The following is a 23,620-nucleotide window of genomic DNA, read 5'->3' as shown; positions in this document are numbered from 1 at the left end:
GGACCAATTGGTGAAAAAGGTGGAGGACCTTCTAAAGACTATAGTTGTGTAGTGCTTTCCTAGTTTCTTTGTTGTTTTTATCTTTTGCTATCTTTTTGGTTTGCTGTCTTTTTTGCCAGTCATTTTGTAAGCAGTTTATAAGCTTTGGACTTTTATATGTCTTATCTTAATCTCCTATGTTAAATGTTTCGGGTCCTGAAAACCTATTTTTCTTAATTAATCAGAACATCAGCAACAAATTTTGAACCCAAGCACTTCTAGAACAACCAACACAACAACTGCACCAACAACACAGTAAGATAACTTTGTATAATACATATTTTGGACCATTCGAAAACAAAAATTTTGACATCAATGACAATCACAACAACAAATCAACACATACTTCCAACAGATACAACCAAAATAGGTAGTACTAGGGCATTGGGTGCCCATGTCTAGGATTTTTTCCCCAAATTTTTTATGAAACTATCTATTTTTGTAAGCTTTGTCTTCGTGTATCTTTATACTATTGTGGAATTTTGGATCTGTACCTACACAAGCTACATAAAGAGAGAATATGTAGTTATGACTATTAAGAGATAGACTCATTCAAACCCCCATTTTTATATCCACGCCTTCATAAATAACCAAATGGATGCTAAAATAAAGTGTGTGCTTTAAACCTTAAGTGTGTCTAAGATTGTAGCAAGCAATGGAATACATAAAATATAAAAGCAAACCCTACTCAAGTGTGTTAGAGTGAATCCCTACATGAATCAATCAAAGGTGGTGTACAAACTAAATCAAGTGTGTATAAAAACATAAAAGCCAACATGTAAATGAAATATATTAGATCTGAAGATTAAAACTTGAAAATGTGAGAACAACATAAGATCATACCAAACCCTTGAGGAGAGGTGCAAGACAATTATCAATCAGTAATCCCTATGGACATCCAAATTAGAAATTATGAACATCCAAATTAGAAATTATGCAAGCTATGTCAAGTTCACCAAAATGAAAATTTGGAATTAGGAGTCTTATCTTAGAAATATAAACTAAGAACTTATTTAATCACTATTTCCATTATTTATTAGAGAGAATTATCAATAAGATCCAAATTTAGATCCAAAGGAGAGCTAGATGTTGTATCTCATCATTTATTATCTTGTATTGGATATAAATATGATAAGAAAATGATGAATCAACTAGGTTAAATGATCAAAAAATGATAATATATAGCACACAAATATAGATACAAAGCAAAAAGTTAACAATGAAGCATAGATCTAGAATACAGAAAAGAAACTATCACTGAAATCAAGAATTGAAAGTGTTGGTCAAGTGTGGTGGGTGTTCTAGACATGGAGATATTTTCATTAGCTAAAACTTTAGATTTTGGATCGGGATGCTATGTATATCATTCCTTTCAAAATTCATCCAAAAAGTGTCGGTCACATGTGCAAATCAACATAGACCTAGGGTTTCCACCTATTCAAAATATAAAATTGTACGCCTTATTCTATTATCTACAAATATACAACTTTATACTATCATATCTATAACCTACTCACAAAAAGGAGGTAAAATTAATTATGTTGTATAGGAGCTTGCCTAAGTCAAGCCTTGTGTTGGTGTTTCCACCTCCACATCATCTATGTTGATGATAACAGAGTTTACCTCTAGTAGGATAGAGAATAAAATAGAATTGAAAAGATGAGTTGATAAGATTATACCTTAGGATTGATACTGGTGCAAATGTAATTCTCTTTAGATAAGTCCTCCATGTATTGATACAATTACATCACAAATCATAAAAAAATCCATCATGAAAAAATGCTTCAAGATAAGTTGTTATGGTTTGATGCTCCTTGTACTAAGTGTAGACGTCTAAAAATGGTCAATGCTTGTGGAGTCATACTTTAACATTGACGCATTGCCTTATTTTAAGGTTTTTTGCATTGCATTAACATTTCTCCTATGATTTGTACTTGGTCTTTATCATTTGCGAGCATCAAGTCCTTCTTCTGCATTCTTCATTCGTCTCGCTTTCGAATTTGGTCTTGTCAATAACAATCTTCAGTCATGATTTTGGTCAATCTTATCTTGTCACATCAATGTGCGTATTCATTTGTCATCATTTTGGACATCGTCAATCCTAATTAGGGTTTTGTCCTCTTATCAATCTTGTCATCATGCGATTGATTTGTCATTGATCGTTGTCATTTTCAATTTTGTCATCTTGCGATCGATTTGTCATCAATCGTGGTCATTTTCAATCTTGTCGTTTTGCAATCTATTTTGTCATCGATCCTTGTCCTCTTGTCAACTTTGTCATTTTGCAATCGATTTGTCATCGATCATCGTCATCTTCTCAATCATGTCAATTTGGATCAATTAGTCATTGTTCCTCGTCAATTGGTGCATTTCTCAATCAAATCATTTATCAGCATTGGTCTTTTATCAAGTCAGAATCATGATCAAATCGAATTGATATCAATTATCCTTCATGAAAACCTAATTGTCATCCTTGCATTGCTAATTCATCTTCTAGGGTTTCATGATTTAATCATTTAACCTTGTTTGTCATTTCTCCCTCTAGGTTAATTAGTTGATTTATCCTAAGTCTTCTTGTCACAATTAAATGTTTATTTAATTGGCTAACTAATTCCTCCCTCTTTGTGAATTAATTAATAAATGAAAAATTGTTAATTAATTCACTTAATTTCACCTAATTTACTAATTTCTCCTAATTCCTAATTTCCTAATTTTCATCAATTTCAATTTTCTAATTTCTTAATTTCTAATTCATCTAATTTTCAATTTTCTCCTATATTTCCCCTAATTTCATGGGAATGACATTTCAATTTGTCATAATTTGTCATATTTGACAATCAATCAATTTTGACATAGCAATTTGTCATAATTATCAATCAATCAATCTTGCATGGAAAGTGCAAATTTGTCATAATTTGTCATAATTTTCATTCTTGATTTGAATTTCCATTCGAATCACATTCATGCTAATCTTGTCTTTTCTCTAATTTGTCTATAAATTGGATGAATTTCTTCAATCATGGCCCCTGGTCGAATCAATCACGCTTCTAGTATTCTTGCACTACAATCTGGTCTACTTGCTTTCACATCATGCTTATGCACTAGTAGGTGAGATCCACAAACAAAGCTATTTGAAGGAGAAAGAAGGACAATGGAGCCACATGAAGGAGACATTCAAGTTTGCAATGGTTTGCGTTTGAATTGATGTCTTGTTTTCATGTTTTCATTGAATGTAATTAGGATTTGTCATTGCAATTGAGTTTTCGTGATTGAACTAGGCTAATATTAACATTGCTTTGATGATGCAACAAAGTTTGACGTATCAACCGACAATGCAATCAAATTTTAATCCAAGGCAATCACAATTATATCCAACCCAACAACAAGGCAATATCGATCAAACTTTTTATGATGAAACAAGTCTCCAAATACAAAAACTAGAGGAGAAACTAGCTCAAGAAAATGAGATTTTGGAACAAAGAGTGAAAAACATTGAGAAGAATAGATCACAAATGTCCAAAATGTTTCAAAAATTTCTAGGTCAAAATCCAAAGATTGAGCTAATTGATGTAAGATCTCTTATTGAATGATCAGACATACCAGCTCTCCTCTCACAAATACAGATGATGAAACAATTTCAAGAAAAGAGACAACATCAATTTCAACATTATGTGCCTCCACAACAAGAACAAGGTGTTTACTATCAATCAGATTTTCAACCATCACAACCAATTGTTCAACAGTTCGAACATTTCCAATAGACACAACCAATGGTCCAACATATACAACCAATACAACCAATGGTCCAATTTCAACAATATGTCCAACCAACTATACAATGTCCACAAATGGTTCAACCAATGGTGGAATATCAATGTCAACAACCACAACCAAACATTCAAAAACAAAGGTTGCAGCACACACCAAGCCAAGTTTCAAACATGTTGGAACAATTGAACCAAGTCCAATATCAAAACATGACATTAGATCAGAACCAACTCCTTACCAAACAAGTTCAAATTCCAGATACAACTATGTCAAAACCTCGAAAGAAAGGTGGCTTTATTGCAAGGCTCTTAAGGAATCTACCAAGTGAGTTCTTTGAGGAAGATCAAAATAATACACTTATGTATAGCAATGCCTTATCCCCCCACAAACAAATTGACTCTCTAGTGGCATCTATCCCTACACCTTTAGAGGTTTCACAAGAACCTTCCATATTGTCCTCATCAAATAATACACCCAAGGATGCAATTATCCAAGGGCTATCCATAATTGATTGCCAAGATAATCCAATTCAAGATGCACATCCTTGTCATGTTTCAAAAATGCAAGACCCAATGCCACCATGCACTTTATTGCCATTACCTATTTTAGAGGACCCCATTCGAAGTCCCTCTTCCTCATGTTCAAGCATTGATTCCTTGTCAAAATCCATCACGAATGTTCAAAGTGCATTTCCTTCATCCCAAAACACTGAGCCCTTGTCAGAATCCTCCATGCATATCCAAAGTCCAACCCCATGTCAAGAGGATAATTTAGAGCATGAAGAAACGCGTCTTAAAACAGATCAAGATCAAGATCTTGAAACCTTATCATCCCATCCAATTGTTGACCAGGACCCCATGTTCCCAGACACTCACGATGATTCCCCTATTCTTGTCCATCCTATCCAAAGTCCTATTGACACTCCATTCCCCAAGAAAGATCAAGATATCCCAGTCCATCCAATCCTAAATGATCCCATTCCATTTCATGAAAAAAATGTCCTTTCAAATCCCATTGACATTCCAGATATCCCTTCCATCCTTTCTGATGATCCCATTGAAAGTCAAGAGAAAAACACCTTTAAAGATGATTCCAATGATCTTCCTCCTTGTCAAGATCAAATTATTCCTTTAAATCCTCCACAGGATCCACTTGTTCCTCCATCTCCTTGTCTTAATGCTCCATATACACTCCAAGATCGCATTTCTTTTGATGATCCCATTATTTCTCCCATTCCATCTCTTGAAGAGCCTGTCATTGAACCATGTCCACTACACAATCCTAGTTCCCCTCATGATCCTAATCCCCCTCATGATTCTAACATGTCAGTGCAAGATGTTCATGAACCCTTGACATGCATAATGGGTTCTTCCTCTTTGGTGCAATCCGATCCACTTCAAGATCTCATTATTTCTCTCATATCATATCCACCTCATAATGGACTCACATCTTCTTCCCAAAGAAAAGAGTATCCTACAAGTCAAGATATTCATAAAGGCAAAGGAGTAGACCTTCATGAGAAAGAACCCCTCCATATCAAAGAAGATCTTAAGGCTCATGTCTACACAACTCACTCTCAAGACGTTGGTATCCCTCCATCAAAATCAAAACATACACCTTCCCCATCATACTTTCCATCCATCTTAGGTCCTTATATCCCTTCCTCCTCTATGCAAGGTCAGCAAAGGCATACATCCTTTAGTAAATTTCATCAATCCAAAAGAACTCCACTTCATTCCTATCCATCCATGCATTCCTTTCCCCCTCCAAGCAGTTTGGATGCCAAGCATAAAAGTCATAAGTCTAAAAATCCACATGTATCCAAGGATCAACATGTCCAATATAGTCGACATGTCAAAACAAAGAACAATATGATCTATAAAGAAAAAGAAAAATCCAAAAGGCCACAAAGGCCCACTGAGAAAAATAAAGCAAAGTCAAAATATATATGGGTTCCTAAATCCCTTGTGCAAGCAATGCACTCCAAGGAACCACAAAAGCATGAAAAATCAAAAACCATGTGGATCCCTAAGCGGCTCCTTGAAGCACAAAAGCCTAAAGAAACATCCAAATTGGCATCTACAATTGCTATTCCTCCATCCAAACCTTCCAAGTCTATTCCTTCATCACCTTCTTCATCCATTTTGGGCCCTTATGTCCCAAAATCCCAAGCTATTCCTCCATCCAAATCTCACAATCTGAGATCCATTTTTCCTCCACCAATCCACCACCCATCAAGGTGTGTGCCCATGTTGATCTTGCCTTCATTTCCATCCACTCAAGCACAGTTCTTCCAATACCCTATCCATTATCCAATGCATATTTTCCATCCTTTGATCCCTTTGATCCAATTCTTTACATAAATCCTTGCCTTAATTTCATCTCTTTTTCCATGTCCTTATCCTACCAACATCTTTGAGCATACTTTTAAAGGTCATGGTCCATTTATTTCAAGGCTACTATCCAAAAAAAAAAAAAAAAGACGCTTGAGTCCTTCTTCCATCCCCTATCATGTGTCCATCTTCTATTGAAAAAGTCAAAACAAAAAAATAAAAAAAGTAAAAAAAAAAGAAAAAGAAAAAAATAAGTAAAGCAAAAATAATTCATCCACTGGTGGAAACCTGGCACACAGGCGCCTTGGGCAAGTATCGTGATGAAAACTTGGTAAACAGGCATCATGTATAATCTATGAACTTCTTGCACACCACACTTGGGGGCAGGTTTCCTCCTTCATATCCTATTGCCCTTCATTATCCTATCATACCATGTCATACTCCTCCATCATCCTATTGCCCCTCATGTCCATTTCCTCTTTCCACCTTTGATCTTGACAAGGCTGAGGATCATCATGAGCATCATGCATCTTGTTTGCAGCTTTTAGTCCATCATAGCTTTTGGTCATTTATCCATTTTCTTATTACAACCTTTCATCCATATTCCATGGCTTATTGCAACTTTCTGCCACTATCCCTTAGCCTACCTCAACCTTCAGTCCATGTCCCTTATCCATTCTTGGTCTTTCTTATCCTATCCATGTCTTATCACTATCCATACACTCTTTTTCATTTCTTGATCTTGATCTAACATAAGGACGCAAAATTTAAACATGGTTTCAAAAACCTCTTGACATGTCCCTCATGCCATGTTCCTGCTTTACATTGTCATATCCAGTCTCTTGTCCCATCACACAATAGCCCTTGAAAATTGCATCCGCATTGTCTCCATGATAAAAAGGCCTTTGTCTTCCCTCTATCCACCAACATTTCAGAAAGCCTATTTATTCACCTGTCATATTCCTTGCCTTGCTAGACACTGGGGGCAAAATCATAAAAATTGAAAAATGTCCTAGAAAAAATCATAAAAAATCAAATAATGTCCTGAAATAATCCAAAAAAAATCATATAATGTCTTGAAATAAAATCCAAAAAAAATGAAAAATGTCCTGAAATAAATCCCTAAGAAGTCAAATAAAGTCCTGAAAAAAAAAGTGAACACAAAAAAATTGTAAAAACTCAGAAAAAACAAAACAACACAATATCCCCTTTGTGCATAGACAGATCGCTGAGCATACATCCAACGACACTCAATCACACACTGCGCTTTAATGACATCATGCATTAACAGATGAACTTTTCCATCAAACCAGACATTCAAACTGATCAAAATTGTCATATCAATCAACATCGATATCATTTGTCCTTGTCACTACTATCATGGGTCTTATACAGGGTGTGGTATAATCGAAACCAGACTGTGTCCTATCTTAGACGAGGTACCGCATTCCCTGAAACTAGACAGCATGATCGTCCTATCAACACTTTCAACTTTTGACAATGAAGATCAAGATGTTTGTTTGACTTGTTGGAATTAGCGAGTCTTATCATTTATTGATTTATCTTCGATCATGTTCCTATGTTGCTCGATGATGTCACTGAGTAATTTAGAGTGACCGGAATGGTTCATGGTCCCTTTCCTTTTTTTTTGTGTTTGTTGTTTGTGGAATGTGTGTCACAAACTGGGGCAACTATATCATTGGGTGTCTGTGATAACTACATTCGCTTTATGAATGCCGCACATACCTCGACCCTTGATGTATGCACCCTAGGATGCCTCACTCATTCCTTGTGTGCGATGTGTCTGTCTTTTGTAAAAAGGGTTACGTTTTAGCTTTGGCCTTCAATGCCATGATGCTATGCATCCACTTTGCTACATTAAATAAAGGTTCTCACCTACAAAGTGCATTAGTGAAAGCAAGTTTTTCTTCATCTCTAACTGTCCTTTGTTTCATTTTTTTCTTACTAACATTTCTTCTGTGAGTTTGGGTAGTCAGTTCAGTCTAGTTCTCCAATCTCCACACAAAAACACATATGCTGCATCCTGCATCCATTTGGTTAGTACATTTGTATTATATCAAACATCACATCAAGCATTTTGTCCATTTCATATTATAAATGCATCAAACACACATAAAACAATATATATCCATACATGTTCCACAATGGTACATCAACAGTGCATACGCCATCCATACATGGAAAATAACATAAGTCATAACACATTGCATCTCATCATATCGATGCATATCATATTGTAGATAGGAAATCAGAAATCATCAAAGCAAATCAATATTAGCCTAGTTCAATCACGAAAACTCAATTGCAATGATAACAATCCTAAAAACACTCAATAAAGACATGAAAACAAGACATCAATTCAAATGCAAACCATTGCAAACTTGAATGTCTCCTTCATGTGGCTCCATTGTCCTTATTTCTCCTTCAAATAGCTTTGTTGTGGATCTCACCTACTAGTGCATAAGCATGATGTGAAAGCAAGTAGACAAGACGATAGCGCAAGAATACTAGAAGCGTGATTGATTCGACCAGGTAGGGATCTTGATTGAAGAAATTCATCCAATTTATAGACAAATTGGAGAAAAGACAAGATTAGCATGAAGAGATTCGAATGGAAATTGCAAATCAAGAATGTCAAACATGACAAATTATGACAAATTTGCACTTTCTATGCAAAATTGATGGATTGATAATTCATGACAATTTATGACAAATTTCTATGTCAAAATTGATTGATTGTCAATTATGACAAATTATGACAAATTGAAATGTCATTCCCATGAAATTAGGAGAAATAGGAGAAATTAGAAAATTAGATGAATTTAGAAATTATGAAATTAGAAAATGAGGAAATTAGGAATTAAGTGAATTAATTAACAATTTTTCATTTATTAATTAATTCACAAAGAGGGAGGAATTAGTTAGCTAATTAAATAAACATTTAATTGTGACATGAAGACTTAGGATAAATAAATAATTTATTAATCCTAGAGGGGGAAATGTCAAACAAGGTTAATTGAATAAAATCATGAAACCCTAAAAGATGAATTAGAAAATGCAAGAATGACAATTAGGTCTTGACAAAGGATAATTGATATCGATTCGATTTGATCATGATTTTGACTTGATAAAAGACCAATGTTGATAAATGATGTGATTGATAAATGTGCCAATTGATGAGGGACAATGACTAATTGATCCAAATTGACATAATTGAGAAAGATGATGATTGATGACAAATCGATCGCAAAATGACAAAATTGACAAGAAGACAAGGATCGATGGCAAAATAGATTGTAAAACAACAAGATTGAAAATGTCAATGATCGATGACAAATCGATCACAAGACAACAAGATTGATGAAAAATTGATCAAAAGACAAGGATTGATGACAAATCGATCGCAAGATAATAAGATTGATGACAAATTGATCGCAAAAATGACAAAATTGACAAGAAGACAAAACCCTAATTAGGATTGATGATGTCCAAAATGATGACAAATGAATACACACATTGATACGACAAGATAAGATTGACCAAAATCATGGAAAATATTACTATTGACAAGACCAAATTCAAAAGCGAGACAAATGGAGAATGCAGAAGAAAGACTCAATGCTCGCAAATGATAAAGACCAAGTGCGAATCATAGGAGAAATGTTAATGCGATGCAAAAATCCTAAAATAAGGCAATGCGCAAATGTTAAAGTATGACTCCGCAAGCATTGACCATTTTTAGACGTCTACACATATCATATATCAAAATAATATCGGAGTACAAAATTGGACTGTCTGTCGTAAGTATGGCCCGCAGGCTGACTATATAATATCACACTACATAATGTCCACTATCTGTCATAAGGAGCACGTGCCTCTGTCATTGGGTGCTCCCTCTATCCTCCTCATCCCTGCCATGTCTCATGGATGATGTCCCTCTTGTCCCTGGTCTTGGCTGTGGTGGTCTCATAGGTCCACTCACCCCATGCTCCTCATTGACCTCCGAGAACGTGGCCTGCTCTCTGTCCTCGATCGTGCCTGATATGATGCTGCTCTCTGCTCTGGTGGAACTGCACTCTCATATAGTGTCCTCCAATGGCATATCTCCTCTCCGATCTCTACCAACATCTGTGCCATCTCACGTGCACTGGCATCCCTAATCGACCCAATATACTCGGTGACTCTCTATTCTTCTTGCTATGCCTGAGCTATTGTTGTATCTCAAGTTGCTGTAAGTCTGGATATCTCCACTCTGAACTGATCTTTCTCTATCCTCAATATAGCATTCTATCTCTCTAATGTCACAATGTGATCATGCTGACTCGCTATGGTAGCCCTGCACATCTCCATCTCCTCTATCCTAGTTGTCTCCGGCTCTATGGGTATATCCTGTAATGACTTCTGATCAGTTGAGTCTGGCTCATAATCATCATCCCCCTCATCCTCATCATCGCCCTCATCCTCCTCATCCTCATCATCTCCCTCCTCCTGTCTCCTCAATACTGGAATATCAAGATCTGTCAATGGCACTGGCCATCATCATGCAAACCATTGCTCATACTCCTTTATCATCCCAGTGTCCACCACATCTGATCTCCAATCCCACTGTCTCTATTGTAGCTATGTGAAATCGGCATAGGCTATGTGTGGCTGAATCATCCTTCCCCACTGACTCGTCTCTCTGTGAGATCAGGCAAAGTGTGCAATCCCTCTAGGTACATCTTGCCTCTCTCCAAACTGTCGTCTGACTCTCTCTAGTAGGTACATCTCAATCACTCTCTGGCAATTCACTAGTCGCCCAATCAGGTACCTCTCCTATCTACAATATGATAGCTCATCACTATCATCTAACCATCTAGGGCAATCAAGATATGGCCTCCATGTGAACTCTCTCAATCTGTCTAGCTCATGTCACCAATACAATATGTATCTAAAAGGACCTTGTCTCAGTGCTCCTCCATAGCAATACACATATGGTCGATGTGGTAATACCTGTCTCTCTGCAATCGGTCAACATATGGCTATGTGCTCAAATGCCCATACCTGTAGTAGTGTGACTCCACAGCTCAAAGTCTGCACTCCCTGATATCCTATCTGATGTAGCTGAAAATATAGCATAGCAAGCACACATGGTCCCCATGCATACACCGTACCCTCTGTCACCATCTTCTCTATCACTCTTCCCCATCCAATAGGGAATCCATGTCCTCATTTGTCTCCTGCTAGTAGGCATGCTATAACCACTGCTATCACCACATATCGCCGATCATACTCTGATGCCATGGTCTCCCAGTCAATCTCCCTCTCTATGATGTCCAAATCATCTGCATCGCACTCAAATAATCTGCACAAAGTGTCTCTCCCTATCACTGGTCATACTCTATCATCTCTCCATGAATCAGAATGCAAAGGATACACCATACATCCTCTAGTGTCATAGTCGCCTCTCTAGTTTCCAGATGGAATGAGGAGGTCTCTGAATGCCATCGCTCTGCCAATGCCATAAGCACTCTTGTGTTTTCCCTAATCTCGGGTATGAATGTTATATAGTATATCCCAAGTCCTGCTAATTTATCTTTGTCTGTGCTCCTGAGTCTATGTCGTAACATGAAGCAGTCTGGTCGGTTCTCCCGCGTGATCAATGGATACTGTCGACTCTGCATCACAATTGGGGCACATTTTGTCAGTTTTATGGTTTTCTCCTACGGGTTGCATTTCCTTGTTTCATGTCCAAATCAGGATGTTTCTCATCTATTTTGACCTATCCTATTCTTATCCCCCCTTTTTGGATCATTTGCATGCTGTTTTTGACCAAAATTAAGTTCCCAGTGGACAACTGCACCTGTGTTCTATATCCTATGCCTGTGTTGCATCAAATTGCACCTATGTACCCTACACAAGTGCAGGATGTGCTCACACAGGCACAGAAGTCAATTTCTGCATTCTCTGTGGGCCCCGCAATGTCCCGCAAGCAAGTCAAATTCATAAAATTGACAATATGGGTTTTTGAGATACATACTGCTGCTCCTACATCATCTGGTCATCTGTATGTGCGTACATGTTCTCCAAGGTGATCTTCCATTGGAATGTTCACCATCTCTCTGCCAGTATCCTTTTCCAGAGCAACAAATCCTCCTCTTGGGCTAGTGCAAATGAGCAATTTTCCTTCTTTCTTTGTCTCATTTATAGATCTTTGTCAGTGCATAGATGGACATGCACTCTCTCCATCTCATGCTGGTCATGGTCTTTTGCACCATCAATTGCTTGTCCTTTGTGTATCTGATCCCCGATTTTCAGTATGTTCAAACCTGTCATTTTCTATCATTCTTATCGATCAATTGGCCTCTTTTGTGGATGTTTTCGGCCAATTCATCGAGGGGGCATGCATATGTCATTGTTAGTGTGTGGGGAATTTTCATTATTGTTCTTTGAAACAATGCTTAAAATCGCATTGTCTCAAAGAGGGGCAAAATGTAGACATCTAAAAATGGTCAACGCTTGTGGAGTCATACTTTAACATTGACGCATTGCCTTATTTTAGGGTTTTTGCATCGCATTAACATTTCTCCTATGATTCGTACTTGGTCTTTATCATTTGCGAGCATCGAGTCCTTCTACATTCTTCATTCGTCTCGCTTTCAAATTTGGTCTTGTCAATAACAATCTTCAGTCATGATTTTGGTCAATCTTATCTTGTCGCATCAATGTGTGTATTCATTTGTCATCATTTTGGACATCGTCAATCCTAATTAGGGTTTTGTCCTCTTATCAATCTTTTCATCATGCGATTGATTTGTCATTGATCATTGTCGTTTTCAATCTTGTCATCTTACGATCAATTTGTCATCGATCGTGGTCATTTTCAATCTTGTCATTTTGCAATCTATTTTGTCATCGATCCTTGTCCTCTTGTCAACTTTGTCATTTTGCGATTAATTTGTCATCGATCATCGTCATCTTCTCAATCATGTCAATTTGGATCAATTAGTCATTGTTCCTCGTCAATTGGTGCATTTCTCAATCAAATCATTTATCAGCATTGGTCTTTTATCAAGTCAGAATCATGATCAAATCGAATCGATATCAATTATCCTTCATGAAGACCTAATTGTCATCCTTGCATTGCTAATTCATCTTCTAGGGTTTCATGATTTAATCATTTAACCTTGTTTGTCATTTCTCCCTCTAGGTTAATTAGTTGATTTATCCTAAGTCTTCTTGTCACAATTAAATGTTTATTTATTTGGCTAACTAATTCCTCCCTCTTTGTGAATTAATTAATAAATGAAAAATTGTTAATTAATTCACTTAATTTCACCTAATTTACTAATTTCTCCTAATTCCTAATTTCCTAACTTTCATCAATTTCAATTTTCTAATTTCTTAATTTCTAATTCATCTAACTTTCAATTTTCTCCTATATTTCCCGTAATTTCATGGGAATGACATTTCAATTTGTCATAATTTGTCATATTTGACAATCAATCAATTTTGACATAGCAATTTGTCATAATTATCAATCAATCAATCTTGCATGGAAAGTGCAAATTTGTCATAATTTGTCATAATTTTCATTCTTGATTTGAATTTCCATTCGAATCACATTCATGCTAATCTTGTCTTTTCTCCAATTTGTCTATAAATTGGATGAATTTCTTCAATCATGGCCAATGGTTGAATCAATCACGCTTCTAGTATTCTTGCACTACCATCTTGTCTATTTGCTTTCACATTATGCTTATGCACTAGTAGGTGAGATCCACAAACAAAGCTATTTGAAGGAGAAAGAAGGAAAATGGAGCCACATGGAGGAGACATTCAAGTTTGCAATGGTTTGCGTTTGAATTGATGTCTTGTTTTCATGTTTTCATTGAATGTAATTAGGATTTGTCATTGTAATTGAGTTTTCGTGATTGAACTAGGCTAATATTAACATTGCTTTGATGATTTCCACATTTTCTATCTACACTAAGAACTTCTCTTGATTGAAGGAATTGAATTGGAATGATAGGTTATGGATTATTAGATTATCAAGGATAAATGATTGTCTTATAAAGGGTTCTCAAGGTATTTTCTCATTGAGGCCAAATTCCAATGGTCATATCAAAATATTAGGATTAGATCACAAATGGTGAGAATTGAAACTCACAAATATTCAAATTTAGGTCCCTTTTAGAGTGTATAATGTGCTAGCTGCTATAGTCCACTAAGGCTAGGGTGCTAGGCACCATAGTCCAACAAAAAAGGGACAAAAGAAAGGTGGATGTAGGGGTAATAGTACAAAGCTATGTCACACTTTTATAAAGGACATGGCTAATGCTGATTCAACTTTTTAAATTGAATCAATAGAAAGTGAAGTATATGCTTTGAATTTGGAAATGATGTAAACTAATGAAATGTATATTTTTTGTGTATTTTATGTTTATATTTTTAAAAATATTTTTAAAATTATTTGAATACACTCTCTTATAAAGTAAACACTATAATTGAGTTGCTGATAAAATGCTAAAATTGAAGTTACACGAGGCATCACACTTTATATAGTAAATTTTACCTTTTTTCTTCAGTTTTTTGTGTATATTGATAACTTGAAACTTTAGTGCAAAAATATACTTTTAACTATTTTTTATGTATGTATATTTTTCAATAAATTTGAAAAGTTGTGTGTACTAAAATGTAACTCTTTCCATTTGGCGTCACTTTTTTTCTTAATTATTTATCCAAATCACAAAATAATTATATCATCTTGACATAAACTCTTTTCTCTAGTGCATTTATTTTTTTCAAAATTTTTACATAAATTTTAGTATTTTTCCTTTACTAGTAAATCAACTTTATATTTTAGTGCTAATGACCTACTTTCAATAAAAATAAAATATATATTATAGAAAATTTATTAAAATATTAAGAGATATATATTGTAAAAAATTCACTTATAGATCTATAAAAGGGTATTTTTACATTTCAAAAGAATTATTATTTATAAGAGTAGGAGTTGTTGAAACATCGAGTTTATCAAAAATAATATTTTTTTTGGTAATTAGACCCAAAGTGGTATAAAATATATTTTTAGTAGACAATTCCAATTAGAAAGGTTGTGGCCCATATATAAGATAGTTGTAATGAATCTCTATAGATCATATGTTTGACTAAAATTAATTTTTAGTTAGAATTACTTAAATTTACTTGTGTTGATAAGTTGTCCTAAAATGTGACAAAATTTTGTGCTTTTACCCGTAGAGTACATAGGTCCAAGATATAGGATCAAGTCACCTCATGAGCATATGAGGGCCTATCATAAACCATAAAGCCTATAGGATAAACCCTTAATACTATACAATCCCCAAACACTATTGTAGCATCATAAATTGTAACCTTGTACAATTTGTACCACTCGTCATGCATCTTCTATAGCATGTCTTATATTAACTCTCTCCCAGGTCCATTTATGACCTTTTTACCTCAAAATTGATGTCATCTTTTTTAATAGAGAACTTAATCTATGCATTGGGTTGTGTAATTTTCATTTCCCACTTGTTTTCCCTATTTTTGGTGGGTAGGGGTGCCTAGGGTATCTTGGTCTAGGACAGGGGCTCCTGGGGAGTTCTGGTCCTCCTTAAATATGACCCGTTTTGGATATGTAGGTACACTTCCCCTTTCTAGTGATTTTAGATCTCAGTGTCTCAATATGACCATTGGAGGCCAACCTAATTAGTAAACTACCTTGGAAATCCTATTTAAGAGCAACATTTTGATTCATTTTCATCATACACAAGGATCAACTACATTAAATCCACATCCAAACTTTATCAAGTGACATCAAGCATCTTCAAGCATTCAAGTAAGCATTTCATCCCATTGTTTCCTTCCAACATCGTGGAGTAGAAAAATACATTAATATTCATGCAAACATGTTTTTGTGTTTGAGTCATTTGTGTTTCATCATTTTATTGCATCAACACTTGTGATCACATTCAAAGAGAATCACTAACATAATCAACCTTCACCAATTGCAACAAATATGAGGTATATCATTTAGCATCTAATTCAACATTTTCATTTACATTCAATACAAGGGTTAATTTGAAACCCAAGATTCGACCTAGGCAAACCTCTATCAACAACACATCTTCCCTTCTTTCTATATATAGGCCATAGATTCAAAAGCTATAGATGAATATTCTAGCAAAGGAGATGATGAGGATCAAATCTGACTTTTATAGAAGCAAAAAGAGGAGGATAGGGTTTCCTCGAGCATCTCACTCTCATGAATTTATGATGAAATTTTGGGAATAGATTTGAAGTGACATTCTAATTCTAGAAGTTTCCTATTTGTCCACATCTAATAGCTAGAGGATCAGGTCACCCCTATTAGACTATTCAGATAACCAAAAGACAATTGAGAGGGGGGGGTGAATCAGTTGTCACGGATTACAGGAACCATTAGTAATTTAAACTTTAATACCTGAACCCAAAACATTAATACTAGGATAACAGTTAATCCAATTAAGCATAAACAAAAATCATAGAATAAATACCATCCACATAACACCAAGATTTGTACGTGAAAAACCCAGTAAAGGGAAAAACCATGGTAGGAAGCCTACCCACAATTAGATAATACTTCTGCAGTAAGTATGTGAATTACAATTGAGGGGCCTACACTTCTAGGAAGGCTAACAACCTAGAGCGCACTGCTCATCACAAAAGGAGCCTCACTGACTACATATAAATCTAGACTACAATTCAAAGAAGTGTTGAACTATAAAAGATACCATCTCCAATGCTTGAGTATAGTTTTGGTTAAGCTCAATACCAGAGGACTAAATCCTCTTATATAAACCCAATTGGATCTCCAATGATTGACCAACTCCTCTTCCTGAATGATATTACATTATTCGCATATTACATTCCTTGACCATGACCTGTAACATTGACCATGATAATCTACAATGAGATCTTACATCTATATATAAAAACCCTCAACCATAAACAATCAGATCGACTACCAAACAATAAACCAATTACAAAATTACAAACCATGTCGGCCTTAGAACAAACAAATAATATCAACACATAAGACATCCCAGAAATACATCAATAGTACTAACCACATGTTACATTAAAGCCGATCCATAACCTAGATCAACCAGGACCAAGTATAGGTCCATATGCTTCAGCAATGATCTCCATCTGCCAAGTCTCGAACATGATCACCAACAACATCCTGAAATTCCATCAGAAGCTGCACCAACACCATTTATGCAATTCATCAAAGATCTCTATCAAAAGATGTGTCAGTGAAACCCTCACCGGAACCAGAAACCAATCTTCTAAGAAAGCAGGATAGCATCCGATCTCCAGACCAAAACCAACTGACCAAATATGAGTATAAGTATCATCAACAAGATGATTCCATCACCAGACTATATCGAAGCCTACCGGATCATGTCAGATCCAAGTTAACCATAATCCACTTAATCTACTGAGACTAGAAGGGTGTCGGTAAAGCATCCAAATAGATAGTGTTGGCATTAATGACAAAACATCAATGCAACAAATAATCAATTCTACCAAATGGCCAACAATAGCCCCCTTTGGAATTGATGGTAACACTAGATGTGAAAAATATCTAAGTACCAAGAAATGCCAAACAAGTCTCCCCCAATGGAAGACAACCAACAATATCCCCATGTAAATAATATCTCTATAAAGCTTTGAATTCCTTTTCCTTATCAATATCTCTCCCTCTTTCTTTTTCTTTTTCACATCAATATCACTCTCCCTTTGACATCAATTCCATAAATGTGACAGAAATATCAAAGCAAAAACATAAGCCTCTGAATCACAAAGATAACTACTCCCCCTGGGCAGTAGCATCTCACATCAGTTCCCAAATAAATAGTATCTCTGATAGTGCATGTCAGACTGATGCCAAACCACATCAATCAAGTCTCTATCGGAGGGGCAAAAACTCCCAATCTATCTCTCAGGTACTCAAATTATTCCTTAGACAAAGGTTTAGTGAAAATATCTACAATCTTCTCTTTAGTGCTCACATAAACCAGTCTAACTTCATTTGCTTCCACCTTCTCCTTCAAAACTTTTTACTTGATAGATATGTGCTTTGTTTTAGAATAAAATACCAGGTTCTTTGATATATCGATGGTAGCAAAGTTATCATAGTGAATAACTACCGGTGCATCACAATCCACCTTTATATCTTTCAACATTTTCTTCATCCATAAAACTTGTGTACAATTAGTAGAAGCAACAACATACTTGTCTTAAATAGTATATAAAGAGGTGCATGACTATTTTTTGCTGATCCATGAAACCAACTTCTTTCCAAGAAAGAAAGCTCCATTGGAAGTACTTTTCTTGTCATCAACATCTCCAACCCAATCAGCATCTGTATATGCACATAGAGTAAATTTATCATCCTTAGGGTACCACAAACCATATTCTGATGTACCTTGCAAGTATCTAAAAATCCTTTTCACTGCCATCTCATTATTTTCTCTAGGATCACTTTGAAATATTGAAACAATACAAACAACATTCATAATGTCAGGCCTAGTCTGAGTCAAATAAAGCAGACCTCCAATCATAGATTTGTATCTTGTAGGATTTACAGGTGCAGAAACATATTTTCTTGTCAATTTCTCACTTGTAACCATAGGAGTACTTACCGGTTTAGAATCTCCCATACCAAATTTCTTCAATAATTCCTTAGTATATTTAGTTTGACAGATAAAAATACCTTTGTCAGTCTGAGTAATGTGCAAACCTAAGAAAAATTTCATCTCACCAATCATAGACATCTCAAATTCTTCCTCCATATTCTTAGAAAATTCTATGGACAACTTATCTTCACCTCCAAAAATAATGTCATCAACAATAACTTCAATAATTAGTATATCATCATTAGTGATTTTATAATATAAATTACTATCAACACTGCCCTTAGTAAAACCAAGCTTCAAAAGATATTTATGCAACCTTGCATACCAAGCTCTAGGTGCTTGTTTCAATCCATATAAAGATTTCCTTAGCCTGTAAACCATATCTATATCATCTAATAGTTAAAAAAATCAGGTTGCTCAATAAAAAATTTCTCATCGAGATCCCCATTCAAAAATGCACATTTAACATCCATCTGATAAACCTTATAGTTTTTATAAGCAACATAGGCAAGAAATAATCTTACAGCTTCAATCCTAGATACAAGTGAAAAAGTTTCTCCATAATCAATTCCTTCCTTCTGATAATATCCTTTACAAATCAATCTAGCCTTGTTCCTTATAACTTGACCATCCTCATTCAATTTATTCCTAAAAACCCATTTAGTTCCAATAGCATTTTTATTTTTAGGCCAGGGAACCAAGGTCCATGTGTTATTTTTCTCAATCTGATCTAATTATTCTTCCATAGCTTTTAACCAATATTCATCTCTACATGCCTCAATTACTGATACCAGTTAAACTTGTGAAATTAAACATACCTCATTAGTTGCTAGTTTTCTTCTTGTCATCACTCCATTTCTCTTATCCCCAATGATTTGATCTTTTGAATGATTCAATGTCACATACCTAGGCATCTTTTGACTTTCTGTTCCTCTTTCCTATTCTTCAGTTACTACAAAATTCTCTGATGTTGCCAGAGTAACTGTTTCAACCCTCTATTCTGGTAAAGGTGCTACCGGTTCAGATATAATCATTTCCACTATCAGTTCCTTCTCATAAACTCTGCTTTGACTTCTATTTAGCTCATATAATTTTACATTAGAACTCTCCATAATTCTTTGCAATCTCTTGTTATAATATGTATATGCTTTGCTTTCATTAGAATAACCAAGAAATATGCCTTCATCAAATCTATGATCAAATTTCCCAATAATATCATCTCTCCTGATATAACATTTACTACCAAAAATTCTAAAATACTTAACTATAGGTGTATTACCAAACCATATGTTATCAATATTTAAAAATTGGGTATTCTTGTCCCATATTTGGCTAGAAGTTTGCAAAAAATGTGTTTAGCTTGGCTTTGTTACCTCTGAGTTTCTTGGGCCAGATGAGGGTTTTAGGTTTTTGAAATTCTAACCCTTCCTATGTTTTAAAAACCCTTATGTTCTATTTCTACGTTACTTTTGCCACCTAAAGAAGGGTCGGTTTTGTTATCACTGTTTAAAAAATGGGTTTTCCTTTCCCATAATCGGCTAAGTTTTTGAAATTTTGAATTAGACACTATCAATTGCTTCAGCTCTATGTTAGGTCCTAGGGGTTTAGGGTTTTAATTTTAAATCGTTCAATATTTTATCAAAAAAACCCTCTGGTTTCTATTTCTTCGTTACTTTATCCACTTAAGTAATGGGTCTTGGGGTCATAGGAAGTGTTCCCCCCCCTTGTCATTTGCCTAGGTCATTGTCGAATAAATTTAAAAAAATTACACCTTATGTATTTTCTTCCTAATGTTGTCGGACCCCATAAGTTGTGCACAATTCTTAGGTAGATCTATGGTTTTCTCTATTTCGTTAGGCAAAGTTGCATGTGGTTTAAGACCTGCGAAATAGAGAAAGGGAGAAGCATTCTAAATGGCGCTTTTGGTTTGGTTTAAAGAGGCTCCATCTCGTCCAAGATCCAATGGCTGGCGTTATTTCACAATGTGAACTTGCAAATGAAATACCTTTCGCAAAATGGCGTAAGCATCTGGTGGGACCCTGCATGCGAAGATTTTCTAAGTGACTAAAAGGTGATCAAGTCCAATCTGATTCGATGGTTCACGCTATTTCGTAGGATGAAGATGCTCGACAGTTAGCTTTCGCAAAGTAGCGAAGTGATGTGGTGCTCTAAGTAGGCATTCCAACTGGTCAAGAGGGCAAGTAAGATGATGGCACATGGCAGAGGCCACAATAGTCAACAAGGTGGGTCCCAAAGGTGAGTCATGCCATGGATAAGAGGTGACCTGGCAGATACAGGTGGCAAGGATGAGGTGGAGCCTAGTGTTTCTCTCAGAAAATGAAAGACTGACATGTCAGCTTTGAAAGTGACTAGATGCAAGGTGTTTGAAGTTGAGTAGGAGGGCCCACGTCTGCCAGAGTCAGTTTAGATTGTTAAGCATCGAGCAAGTCAAAAATAATCTAACGGCCCACGTGAATTTGCAAAGGTAAGATGCTCATGCTTTATGCCCTGCGCAATGGCAAAAAGGTTTTTCATCCCCAAAGGCAGATAACCCATGAGGTTAAAGGAGAATCAATTTCATTTTGATCCAACGGCAGGTGTTATTTCATGGTTGTGAGGTGCTTGAAGGATATCCTTTGTGAAATAGCGAAAGTAAAAAGAATTTGTCCAGGTGTCAAGATAGATGGTGATGTGTCCATGGACATGTGGTTTCAAAAGAAATTGAGGGTCCGCCAAGGTGTAACCAGCGGTTATAAGGGAAGGACACGTGGCTGACATTGAACTAGGCTTGAACGGTTTTCTAAAACCAATGGTTGAGTACCACATGGTAGCCAGTAACCAATGAAAAGGTGGTGTATGTAAAGCAAGTATAAAGGTTTCCTTTAAAGGATGGTCATCTCCGATCTGATCCAACGCCTCGCGTTGTTTCGTGGCCCAAAGTTGAAAGTTGTTTAAGCTTTACAAAATAGCGAAAGATCGCTAGTAGTCAAGGTAAGGGCACGGTTAATGAAGATGTCGGCAGTCCTGATACGAGTTAAATGCCAAGTAGTTAGAATTCAATCTATCTAGTGTGGCTTCGCGAAGGAGAAGTGCTCAAAAGATAAAGTCTGTGAAATGGTGAAAAGGAGGTGGGGCCCAGCACGAAGGCAAGACTGTTAAGTTAGTGTAACAACCGATCAAGTTTCTTTTGATCAGATGGTTGGCATGATTTCATTTAACAAAATTGCCTGAAGGTTATGCTTCATGAAAGAGAAAAAGAGTGAAAGGAAAGAATTGCAAGAATGTTGTGACCCCTTGGAGTGAAAATTTGAATTCTCTCAGGAATTCAATTATGAAGGGATGGCCGAAGCATGTGGAATCAATGTCGCAATTAAGACCCTGGGTACCATATGTGATCTCCTGTCGATTGAGTAAAGATATCATTCAAAAGAATTGTTGCAGAAGAGGAGATACAAAGCTATTGTCTTCAAATACAAAGCGAGTCAATTCAGTTGTAGAGAAGATTCATTGCCTTCAAATACAGAACCATTTGGTGAAGTATTTTAATTGCTTATATTTTCAAAATGGAACCTAAGAGAATTTTTTGGGAAAGTTAATTATCAGGAGAGGGCCATTTGTGATGATTTTCTTGAGTAGTTGACATTGTCAACTAATCAGGCATCAAAATTAAAATAATTAGTGCCAAGAGCTCCTCGCTTGAAGATAGGAGAAGGGTTGTATGATATGGGTAATTGGTTGAGAGATCTACAGATTGGGTTGTCTGGGTTGAGGTTATTCAAAGTTTGATTCGAAATGAGAAATTCTCTAGCCCCACAGAACAACATCTGGGAGTTAGATGTTGGGAAATTAGTGGTTCCAAGAGTATTCATGGATATGGATCTATTGAGTCAAATTCCACATAACTATGATCTAGTCACAAGGAGGATTAGGGACATAAATGGGAAAGCCCTCATTGAAATCAATCACAAGGAATTCCGAAGTGCTTTTGGGCTTAATGAGTTTACTAATTTTCTAGAACCCATTAACTTCAAATCATTAGCTCAAGTATACAGTGCACAGAGGAACCACCTTAGAAATGGGCCTCTTAAGGAATTTTTTGTGAAGATAGGTGGGTTGACAGTTGTAGGACCCAACATTGAAGAGCCCTTCTCATTGAATCTATTCATCCTCAAGGCTAAGGGAATGTATTGGTCAATCTGCTAGATTTTAGGAGAGGATGCTGAGGCAAATATGCCCAATCACTACTTGCTAATGATCGCTCAGATTCTGAATCCTTCTCTTGCAGTAACATTGGATTATGCTTCTTTCATTACTGATGCTATCCATGGAAGGTTAATAGGAATAAAAAATGGGAAGGTGGATAGGCCTTTCGGATGGTATTCAATCCTCATGCATCTTTTTTTGTTCAAAGGTGGTGATTACTTTGCCAGTGGATTGGACCTCATAAAAGAGAAGGAGGGAGAAAAGATGTCAGTACAACTACAGAGTGTTGTGTTGTCATGGGACAGAGAGGATGCCAGTTTCTTAAAATTTGATAAATATTTTGCATCAAAGATTAGGACTCTCCTCTGCCTAGAAAACCTAACAATCCCCAAGGTTCTTTTGGAATTTGTTAGATGAAAAGAATTTGAGGAGAGTATAAAGATTGTTCATAATTGGTGTGATATTTACTAGTACCCAGTCTCAATAGTATTCAGAGTATTTGGTTTTAAGGGCACTCCATTCTTACTACCCTATCAAGTCCCTCTCAAAGTGGGAATTGTAGAAGTTCTC

Source organism: Cryptomeria japonica, chromosome 3 (genome assembly GCF_030272615.1).
Source record: "Cryptomeria japonica chromosome 3, Sugi_1.0, whole genome shotgun sequence".
Taxonomy (NCBI): Eukaryota; Viridiplantae; Streptophyta; class Pinopsida; order Cupressales; family Cupressaceae; genus Cryptomeria; species Cryptomeria japonica.
The sequence above is the reverse complement of the archived record's forward strand: the minus strand, read 5'-3'. Positions refer to the sequence as shown.